The 15,578-nt window shown below is 50.7% G+C and overlaps 1 pseudogene across 1 annotated transcript; it reads left to right on the top strand.

Moving 5' to 3' along the window:
• The first annotated feature begins 7,205 nt into the window (after window positions 1-7,205).
• LOC149372588 (uncharacterized) lies at window positions 7,206-15,469 on the top strand (annotated as a pseudogene). Its single transcript, XR_016287016.1, has 2 exons — window positions 7,206-7,704; window positions 13,613-15,469. The product of XR_016287016.1 is annotated as an uncharacterized LOC149372588 (transcript).
• Window positions 15,470-15,578: the final 109 nt, after the last annotated feature.

The raw sequence follows: 15,578 nt of genomic DNA, 5'->3' as shown, positions 1-15,578 counted from the left end.
TTGGAGCCTAAAAGCTACATGCTCCTGAGTGCATCTAAGCCAATGTTTTATTGCTCCAGAGTGCACCAGGTTCGAATATTTGGTGCTCGAGTCTGCTACTTAAGCGACGTTGCTCTGCTCCAAAGGGCTCCCAAGTGGAAATTTTAGTGCTGCAAAAATTACTTCAAATTGCATTTTACCAGGAGCATCACTGTAAACTGATGTAGTAAGATGGGTGGATGGATAGTAGGAACTCGGATACAGTGAACTTCGTTCCCATTTCAACAAGGTAAATTGTCGCTAGAGTTGATGGCAGTATTTCATAGCTACAGCATGACGAATAGGACATAGAAGGGGTGTGCGTGTTCCTTCTATGGTCTGTTCGTCGAGCTTAGTTGTGGCTCCCATTTCGCTTTCCATAGACGGCTGTACATTTTTTTTTTTCGGCTGTAGTACAGGTTTTCTGAAAAAGAGACAGCAATAGCGGAGCGTCTGGCTGTGGTGACTACTTCCCGTGGAGTGACACGGCCTCACACGCCAATTCTAGGATACTTACGTAAGTATACAACTATCTCTGAGGGATTTTAGGGAGGGGCTGGAGAGCACACGGCCGCAAGCCCTTGTGTCGCAGCGGCCCGAGCTTGCCTCGGTTGTGGTGATTGTTGGATGTGTGAAGGGTAGGTGTTGACATTCCCAAAGGGAGTGTGGCAGTAGTGTGGCTGGTTGTGAGAGGAATTTGCATGTTGGTGTGATTCTATCTATCTGGGAGGGTTCTGGAGAGTAGAAGCAGGTGCGGGTAGGTGTTTTTCTGTAGCCGTCGCCACATATGTTCGCTTGAGTGTTGGTCAGCGACTTGTGCGCGGGTGGATGAGGGTCCGCGTCAGTCAGTATACTGATGTATTTTCTTGGCAAGCTTGGGGGTTATTCCTGCATCAATACGCCATCTGTCGGCTGGTAGGTTAACTCTCGGGCTGCAGCGTGGGCAGCTAGATTGCTTGAAAATCCAGATAAGGATGATTTGCGATTGTGGGGAAGGGGCACCTTGAAGAATGCGATGTGCAATTGGGGAGACAAGGCCGCAGGCGAAGTTGCGGGCAACAGTCTTACTATCACTAATAATTGTGCGGATGCCATCGATGAACTATAACTCTGTTTCATACATTAGGTGCAACGCTGTCAAAGCTAGCGCTGTTGTTTGCGCTGCCTACATCCGCTACCAAAAAGTAGTGCGTTCCTTGTGGTGAGCGACAAGCAGTAAATGTTTTGCCTGCAGTCTTAGTGCATGATACATTTGTCCTGAGCTTAAATAAATGCGCTCTTACTGCTGCCACGCTGACACACTGTCGCTTTATCTGTTTTAGACCACTTGGCCACATAACAAGCGCGTAGTAGCACGCCTGCAGTGTTGCACCTGATGTATAAAATGGAGTTATAGGAAATAATAGTGCGGACGCCATCGATGAACTAGTGAAAGGCCATCTATCCTCGCGAATGCTCCATCCACATCACCTGCCAACCATGACAGGTGAAGGCTTGAACATGTATGGTCGATTAAAAAAAAATTACGAGGAACTTTAGCGGTTAAAGTGGTGAAAGGCGAAAGCCTGAGCGCTGCATTCTGCTACGCGATTGTTCACTTCACATTCTGTTGGTGCATTAATTAACTGCCAACTAATGACGCTTAATATTTGCCTTTAGGAGGGGAACCCGACAGCGTGTTGTAGCGCTGCCAGGGAGTCCACGGAACGCCACCTCCCTTCAGCGCGATTGTTTTTGAGGAAAGGAAATGGCGCTGTAATTCTCCGTCATCTCGGTGGACACCTGAACCGCACCGTACAGGAAGGGAGGAAGTGGAGAGACAGAAGAAAGAGGGGCCGTAATGAAGAAAACGAAAATTGTATTTGAGGAAAGGAAATTACGCAGTAACTGTCTCACATATCTCGGTGGACACCAGTCGAAAATTGTATTTGAGGAAAGGAAATTGCGCAGTAACATGTCTCATATTTCGGGGGACACCCGTCAAAATTCCCGCGCAATGATATCACGACCATTTGGACCAATCTGAAACGCGGACAAATTTGCTAACACGTCTTGGGCTGTTCGACTACTGCTGAACCTGGTTATGATGTATCCGGAAACTTTAAGTGGTTTGGCGTCTGTAACGCTGAATGGGTTCCCGACACTGGATTGGCAGCGCACCCACCCTGCCACCCTGTCAGGTGGCGGTTAACGGTTGATCCAGAAAGTTTGCTCACCCAATGAACGCTGCGGCCTATAGACGCTTTACAGCGGCGTATCATGGGGGCTGCCATCTTTGATCACGTGATCACGCCGCCATTACTCGCCTCCTGACCGCTCGGCGCGCGCCTCGTCGCGAAGGCTGCTGCGTCTGACGGTTCGGTTCCGACAGGCAGTGTTCCGGCTGATACGGTTGTAAAGGAGTGGGAAGACGAAACTATGGTTTGGCCAAAGCTTGGAAGGACATGTGAGAACCCTAATTTGATCACTTCACGCGTGAAAACGCGATCGGACTTCATGTCGCGGAGAGCCGCTGAGCTCTCCGCCTGTTCGAGGCAACGGACGGATCGCCTGAATGCTTGTCTTTGCATGCGCTGAAGACTCTGCTGAATGTTTTTTTATTGTTAATATATAAAACGGCAATGTTTAATGTTCTTGCGGCCTTACAGGTTGTTGTCCTATTCTGTACATGCATGCAGACACTGGTCTGAAACGCTCACATGCACATCGTATGCATTTGTTTACACCCCGTTAACGGTGCTTAGGAAACCTGAAATATTTCCCACTGGTTGATTAAACATAGAAAAGCGACAAAAATAAATAGACACACAAAGGCTGGCTATCATGGTAGCAGTACCATGCATCAAGCAGCCTTCACAAGCTGGCGTGCAATCGTTTCGAAGGATTCCGCGATATAATTGTTATAACGCGCGCATGGCCACGCGTTCATGCTGGACGAATTTCACAGTAGCGTCAGCCTCATATAAAAAATTTTGGTACGCTCGACGCTCGATATGCGGACATGGAAATGCTCGTGGTCTCGTTGGTTGTAATTAATCAGCTTCACTCTGAGCGTACGGAGTGACTGTCTCGCATGGACCGCGAGCAAGTGACAACCGTCCGGCACAGCAGCCGTAAACCAAATGCTGTAATCCGAACACGGTCCACGAAAACCGCGCTACTTGGAGCGAAATTGAACAGTAGCACCAAGACTGCGTGTAATACACGGACTGACGGTAAGCGTTGTCGGCTCGCACGGCTTTGCAGTGCATAGCAAATAGCAGGCGTATGAAGGAGCGTAAGTAGTCTTATTTTTTTTTTCGTTTCTAATTCGGCCTCGGGCGCTCGTTTTACTAATGGTCACAGACCACAACTTACGATCAATGCGGTCTGAGCACAGTGCACAATAACTGAAAGCACGCCGTCATGGTTTCGGTGGCGGAACAGCTTCTTCATGCGGCTGTGTTGTGCACTTACCCTCGAAGATTTTCCAAGATCGAAACCTTTCTTTATTAGCTATCTAGCGCTGGCGAACGTGTTTGTTGCATTCGCCAGTTCGGAAAGGGTGCGTGGCGAACGGGCTCGAACATTGGCATTACCTCCTTGTGCAGTTCGGTTTCGTGAAACTCGCAAACGATCGCATCCTGAACCTTTAACTCTCTGTCGCAATTCTTGCAATCCACAAAAGAGCATGTGTTTCCTCTGCTTTTTCACACCGTAGAAAGAACACATTCGGCAACCACCCGCGAAATTTCCACTGCTGCGTCGAGGCGTACACGCCGGCGACTTACGAGGCAAGTAATGGTGCCGTGTTCGGAGCGCACGTGTGGCGCCATCTGGTCTCAAACGGAAGAACTGCGCGCTGTAAACGGTCTATTGCAGCAGTGCCGCGTTTCTGCCACAACATTGTCAGCGCTAACGCATGCAGCCCACATCTCTCCCTCATCACCCCACGTACATATAAGTGCGATTCAGGCGTCTGCTGGCCCAGGGAGCCAGTTATGCGCACATCCTTTCCCTTAAAATCATCAGAGTGTAAAACGTCAATGCCAATGAGCACAATGAACGCCGACAGCATATGGCTCCAGTGCCGCGTTTGTGCCATAACGTTGTCAATGCCAACACATGCAGCGCACGTCTGTCACTACCGCGACTGAGGTGTCCAATGTTCCAAGAGGGCAGTTATGCGCCTTTCCTCGCTTTCGAAGCTCAAGGTCACTTGAAGGTGAAAACTAGGCATCCGGCGATCGAAGCACGAGATCCCGTAGTGAAGCATTCGCTTCAAAATTGGAAGAAGCTTGAGCTTCTCCTTTAAAGTGGAACGCGACAGCGTGTTGCAGCGCTGCCAGGGGGTCCACGGAACACATCGTCCGTTCGGCGCGTCGGCCCGTTGAACAAATCGAAAAATTCGTTTTTTGAGTAAAGGAAATGACACAGTAGCTGTCTCACTTATTTCGGTGGACACCCGAACCGCGCATGTTACGATTTTTTATTGCGAAAGCAATACTACTTGCACTTTCACGCCTTTGCCGTGCCGCGGCGGTGACCACCATTGACCTTCATTTGCGAAAGCAATACTACTTGCACTTTCACGCCTTTGCCGTGTCGCGGCGGTGACCACCATTGACCTTCATTTGACCTTGATTGCATTAGATTGGATTAGATCGGATTGGACTGGATTAGTTGATATTAGATTATATTCCATTGGATTGGATTGGATTGGATATGAGTGGATTGGAATGTATAACCGATGCATCACCACAAGTCTAACCACAAGCACCACCACCAGCTACACTACAAGCTGTACCATGGCGTAGGTACGGATATTGCTAGCGAATTTTTTTTTTTACGGAGCTCCCGATTATAGGTCCCTGGTTTGAATCCCTGCCGTGAGCTAAGCTCTAACCTAACTAGTAAGTTTATGCTGCACTAAACGCTGCATCGCGTGACACCATCTGGAACATTCTGCGGTAAACAGTTTGCATGATACGATTTTTTCTTCCATTATTTCCGACATGGCGCTGTCAGTGCTGACGGCTTTTCGACCGAACGAGCTGCATACGCTGACACGTAAACTCGCGGCGGTGGCTCAGTGGTTATGGCACTCGGCTGCTGACCGGAAAGACGCGGGCTTGATCCCGGCCGCGGTGGTCGAATTTCGATGGAGGCGAAATTATAGTGGCCCGTGTACTATGCGATGTCAGCGCATGTTTAAGAACCCCAGATGGTCGAAATTTCAGGAGCCCTTCACTATGGCGTCCCTTAGCCTGAGTCGCTTTGGGGCGTTACAAACCATAAACGCTGTCACGTAAAATGATACCATTGTTTCACACGAAGATCGACAAGAGTTTAGCTCAAATCGCTTCCACAATAATGCATGAATTAAGAAGTTTACGGCACATGTTAGCGAATAAAATGCATCAGGGATGAGAATCGTAGCCCACAGATTTTTGCGGTGGTGGTCGCCGACCCTCGCGTCCTCTAGTCGCCGTCACTGTCCACTATGTAGTCGACTGCTTTTGTCACGATTTGGAGTCCAGATCAGTCTTGAAGGAATTTTAAGAGCGTGATAAGGATGATAGACGCGGATTCGATACCAGCCGCGGCGACCGAATTTATTCCCGAGACCCGCCGCGGTGGCTCAGTGGTTAAGGTGCACTGAGTCGGAGCACCTGTGTCCGAACCCGACTGCGGCGGCAGAGTTTCGATGGAGGCGATCGAAACACAAAAGGCGCCCGTGTGCTGTGCGATGTCAGGGCACCTCTTTCTTCCTTTCTTCTTTTACTCCCCCCTTTATCCCTTTCCTTACGGCGCGGCTCGGGTGTCCACCGAGATATGTGAGACAGTTACTGCGTAATTTCTTGTCTTCAAAACCAATTTTCATTTTTTTTTCAGAGGCCGTCCGTGTACTGTGCGATGACAGTGCACGTTAAAGAACCCCAGGTGGTCGAAATTCCTTGAGCCCTTCACTACGACGTCCATCAGAGTCGCTTTGGAGTGTTAAAACCCCATAAACAGCATTCACCTTCGGAGCTTCTTTTTTCAGTCTTTCACTCTCACTTTCCTCCCTTTCCTTACGGTGCGGTTCAGGCGCCCACCGAGATATGTGACATATACTGGCCATTTTCTTTCCTGAAAAACCTTTTTTTATGCGAAGCATATTACTAGAGGTACACTACAGCCCTTCGCCGTGGTTACGCGCCGTGCACACCACGTGGTACAGTGACGTCACACCACGTGACACATGACGTCACGACAGAGGAAGACGGAGGTACACTACAGCCCTTCACCGTGGTTATGCGCCGTGCACACCACGTGACACATGACGTCACGACAGAGGAAGACGGAGGTGCACTACAGCCCTTCGCCGCGGTTACACGCCGTGCACACCACGTGGTACAGTGACGTCACACTACGTGACATACCACGTGACACATGACGTCACGACAGAGGAAGACGGAGGTACACTACAGCCCTTTGCCGTGGTTATGTGCCGTGCACACCACGTGGTACAGTGACGTCACACCACGTGACATACCACGTGACACATGACGTCACGACAGAGGAAGATGAGGGTCCACCTCGCGCCGTCGCTGTGGTTGCACGCCGTGCAGACCACGTGGTACAGTGACGACATACCACGTGACACATGACGTCACGACAGATCTCTGTCACGCGCTGGGAGAGGGAGAACGATGCCATCACACAGACACCGGAATGTCCTCGAGCGGCATTCCCGCGCATTTCGAACGCGCGTTCACCCTCGGTGCAGGTGAAACGCTCGCTCCACCGGGCAGGCGGACGCGGCTTCCGTGGCAATCCAGGCGCCCACCCAACGCGCGTCTCGGGGTTAGTCGGCGTTCCGCTGTAGCCATGCCGTTGTCTTCCCCCACGACGAAGGCTTCTAGTGGTTGTATTAAAATGACCAAGTATTCAACCAAGGAAAGCCATGTATTACCAAGCCTAGCCATCAATATGCTTCGCATCTGACCAGGGTTAACCAAGTTAAGCCTCAGCCATTTTTTTTTTCGTAGCTTCGATATCTTGCGGCGTCCCGGACTAGGGACGCGGACCAAGATGATGCCGGCATACACTATCGGCGCCGGCTCATCCTGCATATTTGTATATTAAAGGTTCACTCTCTTTCTCTCTCTCTCTCTCCCGTATGCCCACAATTTCGCCATCACGTGCATCGGCCGTTAACACTAATGAACGAAAACGAAGCTGTCGCGTCGCAGGAGAGCGGGTGCTGCACGCGGCATTCCAAGGACATCATCATCATCGTTCCGAACGTGGCGCGCGACACCGCAGGAGCAGCGGCGCGCGCACCCCGAGCGAACAGACCGGGCAGCAGCAGCCGAGGCTTCAGAAGCAGCTCAGTCGCGCTCTCACTCGGTTACAGCAACCACAGGACCACAGTAGTCTACGTGATGGCCGTACCTGCCGACGGCGCGGTGAGAGGCGGGAACGCAGTGGCGGCCGAGGTGAGCTCTTCCTGCCGCAGCACCACCAGCAGGCCCTCCCGTTCGGATCCCGAGCGTGCCAGCGGCGGCAAGCGCGTTGCCTACCCACCAAGGCGTCCCGGTTTTCAACTGCTCGGCTTCAGCGAAATGTCCGAGCTGCGCGAGATGAGGCGTGCAGCGGGCATTTGCTGCCAGGGCCGTGACCATGACGACGGAGCTGCCAGAACTGGGAACGGGGCCGCAGGTATGGGCTGCACGGCGGCGCCGCCATTGTTCCTCGTGCACGTGAAGCATGCAGGGGCCTCTGGGCCGACATTCACGGAAGCATCGGTGGAGTTTATGGAACGCTGAGTTGCGTCCCAAAGCAACTCAGGCTATGAGGAACGCCGCAGTGAAGGGCTCCGTAAATTTTGACCACCTGGGGTTCTTTAACGTGCGCTCACATCGCACAGTAGCGGGCCTCTAGAATTTCGCCTCCACAGCCGCCGCGGCCGGGATATGAACCCGCGTCTGGTCTTGGTATTTTGTATTTCTACTAGGTCTTCTCTATCGGCTGAGGTCAACCTGTGTCTAGTTTTGTGGCACAGCATAGGCGCACGCAGATTGAGGGTAGGGGACACAGAAGTATGTACTTGTATTTGGGCGTGTTGGTTCATAACTTTTCAGGAGGACACAGGGGCGCAATAAAAGACGCGGACATAGAAGTAGACAGGGACAAGCGCTAGTCCCTGTCTACTTCTATGCCCGTGTCTTTTATTGCTCCCCTGTGTCCTGAAAAGGGGCAGAGGTCTCCCTGATAGACATGAAGGGGTGCGCAATTTTGTGCCACATTATTTCTTGCTGCCCAGGAGACGTGAATGGGAGCTGCCATTAACTTTTGCCCCCTTCCCCTTATGGACAGGCCTGTGCATGCTCTTTAGCATTGTCTCTCTAGAGAGAGTCTGTTGATGCATAGTAGGACAGGCCTTTTTGCTTAGCACACATAAATTGCTGACTGCACTTAGTATTGCGCTAACTGCGCTTAAGTGCAGTAATACGAAAATTCATTTTTGCAGCTGAGGCTTTGACGCGCCGTGGTGGCTCATTCGTTTTGGCGCTCGTCTACTGAGCCGGAGTACCTGAGTTCGAACCCGAACGCGGCGGCCGCGTTTCGATGGAGGCGAAACGCACAAGGCGCCTTCTTCGTTTCGCCTCTATCGAAACGCGGCCGTCGCGTTCGAGTACGAACCCGGGTACGGCTCAGTAGACGAGCGCCTAAACGAATGAGCCACCGCGGCTGGTCAAGGCCTCAGCTGCAAAAAATGGTGCGGTTCAACTACTGCTGATCTTTGTTAGAGAGCAAAAGCTGGGGCGTATCGGGCAACTTATACGCGGCTTGGCGTCTGTAACGTTAAGTGCGTTGCGGACACTGGATGGGCAGCGCACCTATAATGGTTGATCGCGAGAGTTTGTTCACCCAATGAACGCTGCGACCTATTGCAGCAGTGCCGCGTGTCTGCCACAACGTTGTCAGCGCTAACGCATGCAGCCCGCATCTCTCTCATCGCCCCACGTACCTATTAGCGCGATTGAGGCGTCCACTGACCCAGGGAGCCAGTTATGCGCACTTCCTTCCCTTAAAATCACCAGAGTGTTAAACGTTTTCAACGCCAACGCAAAAAGGCTAAGGGCCCAGGTGATTCGCATGTATTTTTTACTAGCCGTTTGAATAAAACATTTAATTGATTGAAAAAAAAAACAATGAACGCCGACGGCCTATGGCTTCATGCCGCGTTTCTGCCACAACGTTAATGCCAACGCATGCAGCGCACATCTGTAACGACCGCCACGTACTTAACGTGTCCACTGTTCCAAGAGGGCAGTTATGCGCCTTTGCTTTCCAAGCTCCCGCTCCGTGCACTGTCCCAGGGTGCCAGTTATGTGCCTCTCCTTTGTTTTCAAAGCTCAAGGTCATTTGAAGGTGAAAAATGGTCGTACGGCGAAGGCTGCTCTAGGTACCGTAGTGAAGCTTTCGCTTCGAAAGCGCCCATGTGCTGTGCGATGTCAGTGCACGTTAAAGATCCCCAGGTGATCAAAATTATTCCGGCGACCTCCACTACGGCACCTCTTTCATCCTATCTTCTTTCACTCCTTCCGTTATCCCTTCCCTTACGGCGCGGTTCGGGTGTACACCGAGATATGTGAGACAGCTATATACCGCGTCACTTCCTTTCCTCGAAAACCAATTTCCAGCTGAGGCCGATAGCAGATTAGTGTTAGAGGTGGATTTGCTATTACCACAGCAGTTGGCTATAGCACAAAAAAAGTGGTTTTGAGGAAAGGAAATGACGCAGTAACTATCTCGCTGGGCACCCGAACCACGCCGTAAGGGAAGGGGTCTGAAAGAAGCAAGGAAGAAAGAGATGCGGTAGTGGAGGTCTCCGGAATAATTTCGACCACCTGGGGATCTTTAACGTGCACTGAAATCGCACAGCACACAGGCGCCTATAGCGTTTTGCCTCCGTTGAGACGCGGCCGCCGCGGTTGGGTTCGAACCCCATTTTACAACTAAGTCCAGTGCATGCGCACGGGGAAAAACAGTTTTTCGCAATTCATAGTTTTCCTTGCACCTAGCGTGTTTCCCGGAATTCTGGCGCAGTGCGCCGAATCTATATAGCAGACACCTGTCTTCGAAGCTTCTTTTATATGACCCTCTATCCGCAACAATTACATCTAATTATTGCAATCGCGAATGGCTCCAAGAAAATTAAAGAAGACAAATAAGTCGCAAGTCCGTAACAATGCAGCTACACTTTCTATTTTTGAATTTTTCTGACTGCAACCAGTTTACGCCCACTGAAGGACTGAACCCTTGCTGAATTCTGCCACACTGCAAGCATGCCGATGAGCCCGAGCATGAATTTGATATTCAAAAATTTACGGCTTTCGGTGCCGCAATACAGTTGCTAAATAAAACTCGAACAGGAATGCGGAATAGTTCGATATATCGATAATTCGATGTATGGAAATAGCAACAGCTTATCTCTAACCTAGAAGCGATACATTGCGCCCACGCTAGTGACAAGCACGTTTCCTGCAGCTTCGTGCCGCCCGCCTAACCTGCTTCGCATCGAAGCCGCAGCGGCCTGTTCTTTCGAACTATACAGGGTGTTTTTTTTTAGAAGGTCCAAAATTTTTAAAGAAAGGTAAATTCCTTTAGATTTATTTTAACCCTGGGGCTATACTGAGGGCTGCGGCGGACACCAGGTAAGAGGCAAACTACTTTAATTAGTTCGCTGATTAACTGATTACGTTAATTAACTTTTATAATTTTTATTTTAGGGGATATGTTGTATTAGCAGAATTGGAGATAATCTTCCAAACAGTCCAGCCAAGAAAAAAGATTTTCATGAAAAAAATTTTTGCGCGCGTAACGAAGCGAGAAAAAGTCTCCCTGGTAGGCAGCTTCACACTGTAACACAGCGTCTGTGAGCGCTCGCTCCTCCCTGCACTTTGTGTCAATGCGTTTTTGTTCCAGCGCGGCATTCCGTGAGGCCGCGGAGCGAAGCGAGATAAGCAGCGATAGCGCAGGCCGCCAGTCCGGGACGCTTGACGCAAAGCGCAGGGCGGAGTGAACTACGTCAGAGGCGCTCCCGCCGCTGCGTTACGGTGTGAAGATGCCTACAAGGGTCACTTTTTCGCGCCTCGTAACGTGCGTGAAAAATTTTTAATTAAAATTGTTTTTTCTTGGTTGGACTGTTTAGAGGACGATCTCCAATTCTGCGAATACAACATATCCCCTAAAACAAAAATTAGAAAAGTTAATTAACATATTTAGTTAATCAGCGAACTAATTAAAACAGTTTTCCTCTTGCATGGCGCCCGCCGTAGTCTCCAGTATAGCCCCAGTGCTAAAATAAATCTAAAGCAGTTTACCTTTTTTAAAAAATTTTGGACCTTCTAAAAAAAAACACCCTGTATACATACAACATATATGTCCGCCGCGGTGGCTCAGTGGTGCTCGGCTGCTGACCCGAAAGGCGCGGGTTCGATCCCAGCCGCGGCGGTCGAATTTCGATGGAGGCGAAATTCTAGAGGCCCGTGTGCTGTGCGATGTCAGTGCACGTTAAAGGGGCTGCGAAACACTGCCTGGGGGAATACCGGCTATACTTCAGGTGGGTTCTTTATGTCACACAGATGCTGACTTAAAAAGAATTACAGGAATCGATGCACAGGAACGGGAGTTATTCAGTGAAGAAATTTCAAAATACAAGCAAACAAAACGCTGCCCTCAACTCGATTTTGGCGGGGCTTCCCACTCCTATTTCGCTCTCCCAATGACGGCACCTGGCGCAACCAATCAAAACAGCCAGCCAGAGCACGTCGCGGAAGTTTGTACTCCATGGTTGCCTGCTCTCTGTGAGACTGGCAGCGTTGTTTCCATGCCAGAGCGCCCCTGGTGGTGTGTTTTTATTTTACTTGCTTTGCAGGGCTTTTATCTAAGACAAACAAATTGTTTTTGTTGATCTAATATAAAACGCAGACAGGTGACAAAATGTGTCTCTATTTATTCACACAATTTGCAGTATATTTACTGTTTGTCCGGTCATCAAGCTCGCGCCAGGTGATGTCATATCCGCTGCTAAAAACCCGCCACTGTGTGGCGACACCATCAGAGCCATGAAGTTGTTTTTGGGAGGACATTAAAATATTAAAAAACGGAATGTACGCGGTATTGCCGACGCTAATAGCACCATTATAACTCACTGTATGCAATCAACAGGCAGAACAGTTAACTAAGATTGTGTTTCTGGGCCCCTTTAAAGAACCCCAGGTGGTAGAAATTTCCGGAGCCCTTCATTACAGCGTCTCTCATAGCCTGAGTCGCTTTGGGATGTCAAACCCCATAAACCAAGCCAAACCTATCGCAAAATGTGTAATCCTGTTAGTCAGTACACTATAAATAGAAGTATCGCTCATAAAAATTAGTTTCCACAACGCGCTTCGCAACGAGCGAAGCACGTGCGCCAGGCGAGCCCGCCAGGCTTTAGTTCGATATATCGAACGAGCGGCGGAATTGTAGATATACGGTAGACATATTTTAAAGGTGGTTGTGTTCGGTGTATAGCCAATAATCTAAATACCCGGATTCAATATGCCTGGGCTAGACTTAACGAGAAAATTCGTTACTCTGAATAAATGACGCGCTCTCCACGGAGACTGCATATCTGATTTGCTTTCACATATATCTGTGTGGGATTTGTAAGTTAAGCGATCTGTGGACGTTCATAGCACTCTAGAGCGCCACGGAAAGTGCGAATTAATGGCAAGCTGAAAGCTTTATACGTTTGAAATGAGTAAACTTATGTCTCTAAATAAAGCGGGGAGATCGTTAGCCTTCATATAGTCAGCGAAGCGTTGTATTAATGAACCGAAAATCTGAAAGGCGAAGCTGTAAAGATCACGTTTGAAGTCGGGCTTTCGAGGAGAACTACATATTTCTGAGGAAATAGGCAGCGCTATAGGACACTCACGGACATGTCACATGTCAGAGAAACTCAGAATGGAATGAGGAACACAGGCACGCGTGGAGAACTCTTGTCGTTCCTCGCTCTGTACTGCTTTTCTGATGCACTGACATACACCGGATGTTTCAGGGAAGCCCGCCACTAATTTTTAAAAATAGGCTTCTTGAGTTATGAGGACGGCTTCTACAGGAAAATAGTACCAAAGCGTGATTACTCTCGGCGCATTTTTGTTGGCCATTTTGTTGGCCGAAATTTCTTGGCCACACCTCCGAGGGTAATCGCGTTTGCGAAATTCTAAGAACTATGATGGCTATTACTAACGGCCGGCTACGAATCTCTTAATGGGTGCCTAACAGTTATAGTTTAAGAAGTTAATCAGAAATTATCTGGCCAGATTGCTAGTTAACATTATTTACCTGTTTTCGCATGTCCGCCAACAATTACTGTGCCGCAGAAGCAGTCTTCATACCTCAAAAAGCCTTTTTTTTTTTTTTAATTCGTGGCGCCTTTAGTACCGGCCTCCGTCTAGGATATATTACATAAGTGCTCTTGTGCTGCAGCAGGGAGCGTGTTAGCGCCCCCTCGATCCGAACCTCAACGCGACAGTGAAGGATGGTGACTTCGTTTTCCCCTCCACGTGCGCAGGTAGGCAACGTGGCTGTTCTCCGGGTATGCTGGCACGTGAATCCGCGATTCGACGGTGTTCTCGCAACAGCCATCTTATGCACCGTCGCCCTGTCCATCTAGTCGGTGTCGGCGGTGTGGATTCGCATCCGCTACTACCACTCGTTCCACGCCGCCTCCCGAGCCGACTACGCCGACCACTGTCGTCATCCCCTCTTCTCCGGCACGACAGCCTGCCTGATGTACACGGGTGCAGCGAATATTCTCCGAATCGCTGCCAAGACCCCTGCAGTGATTTCGACGGCTGGAAGCACGAACACCATTTGCTCTCCGTTCTCGACGCCGCTGAAGACATGATGTTCGACCGCACGCTCAGCACCATCGAGATGGCTCCCTGTAACATCCTCAAGCCGTGCAGTCAGTGGCGTCGAGTGTCGTCAGAAGGGTAGTCGAGTTGGCCAGATCGTGCATCGAGCTCCCAGGAGGCAGCCTGGACAGGCTGAAAACGTTCATGGCCGAACACCACCTCCCATGGCCCATGACATCCCGCTGGGACCTGCTAGAGATTCTGCTGGACCTCTCAGGAAATTGGAATCTGCACTTGTGGTTCCAAGTGACCTTCGACCTGAGACGCTCTCGCAACGCCACTGGGGACCCCGTGCTCAGCCACAGTGCCGCATTCCGCACTTGGATCGCTGCCATGCGGACGTTCACCGGCCAGCCAGACGCTGCGGTACCAGCAGTACGTCCGCAGCATGCTGCGCCTTTTTGACGTATCTGAATTGCAGGCCGGTGATGTCGTCACTACCATCGACGCAATGAACCGGTTGACCCTAGCAGCGCTGTGGCCACCAATAGCCGAGCCTGACCACAGAATTCCGCTATCCGAAACCTGACCGAAATGACGACTCCCGGAATCTCCGCCGGACGCCTGCTGATGCTGCTCAATGAGCGCTTCATCTGGGCGCGGCGGTTTTCGCCCATTAACATCGTGCGGGTTGAAGATTCTGGCCTTCTCCGGGCAGTTGTTTACCTGCTTGGTCTGAAGTCCGAGATGCGGGAGGCGCTAACGCTGAGCCTGGGCCTTCGCGTAGCTCACGAGTTAGGCGGCGACACCATGTGGAGCTTATTAGCCAGCGTGCTCCCTGAAACGACACCAGGAGCTGGCTTTTTCACCTACTGGCTGAACCTGTTGAGCGCGCGATGGCGGCTACAGCAGCACGACCTGACAAACGTCCTCAAGCCAGGCTCCGTGCTGAGGCGTCGATGGAGCGTCCATGGCACACTGACGGTCGCTCACTACTACGTGTTCCCGCTTTACCACCCAGACCTGCCGCCGGTTATGAATAACGGCGCCGCCGGACGCTTCATCGCGGACGAAATTCTCTGAAGTGTCTTCAGATTCCTTGTAGGACAAGCTCAGCCGCCGCCGCCAGTCACCACCCGTGGTCCATCGCGACGGAAGTCCTGCTGTCAATTCGCCGTCGAAGTGGTCCCCGCACCACGTGGATACCAATGCCCTTTTGGCTGCCTTAAATGGATACGGGCTGGGCATCCTGCGACACCCGAGTGGCACGTCGTCGAAGGAGTCGAGCCTCTCTCAGGACCGACTTTTTTCGTGGCCTCCTGTTCGGCGCCCTGTTCTAGCGGCGACTATGTGGATGAGGGTTACGGGCATGCGAGCCGACGCCGCAACGAGTCAGTCATGACGTTGTCGGAGTTCACGGCGGCCTTCCAGTGCGAGATTGCGAATAGTCAGCATTAAGTTCACAACGGCTGCCCTTCGCACGTCCAGTCTCACATATTACGTTTTTTTTTTCTTTGAGTATTTTGGTTTTTAAGCAACGATATCTGATTCAGTAAATTAGTGACGCCCTATACTGTGTGGTGTGTTCATTGCGGGGTGCACGATAAGTGCAGGGAGGAATATGTATCAGGTGTTGCAGGGAAGCCCGCCTCTAATAAAATTTTAGGTATGCATTTGCTT

This window comes from Amblyomma mixtum, chromosome 1 (assembly GCF_055824585.1).
Source record: "Amblyomma mixtum isolate Tamu chromosome 1, ASM5582458v1, whole genome shotgun sequence".
Classification (NCBI taxonomy): Eukaryota; Metazoa; Arthropoda; class Arachnida; order Ixodida; family Ixodidae; genus Amblyomma; species Amblyomma mixtum.
The sequence above is the reverse complement of the archived record's forward strand: the minus strand, read 5'-3'. Positions and strand labels throughout refer to the sequence as shown.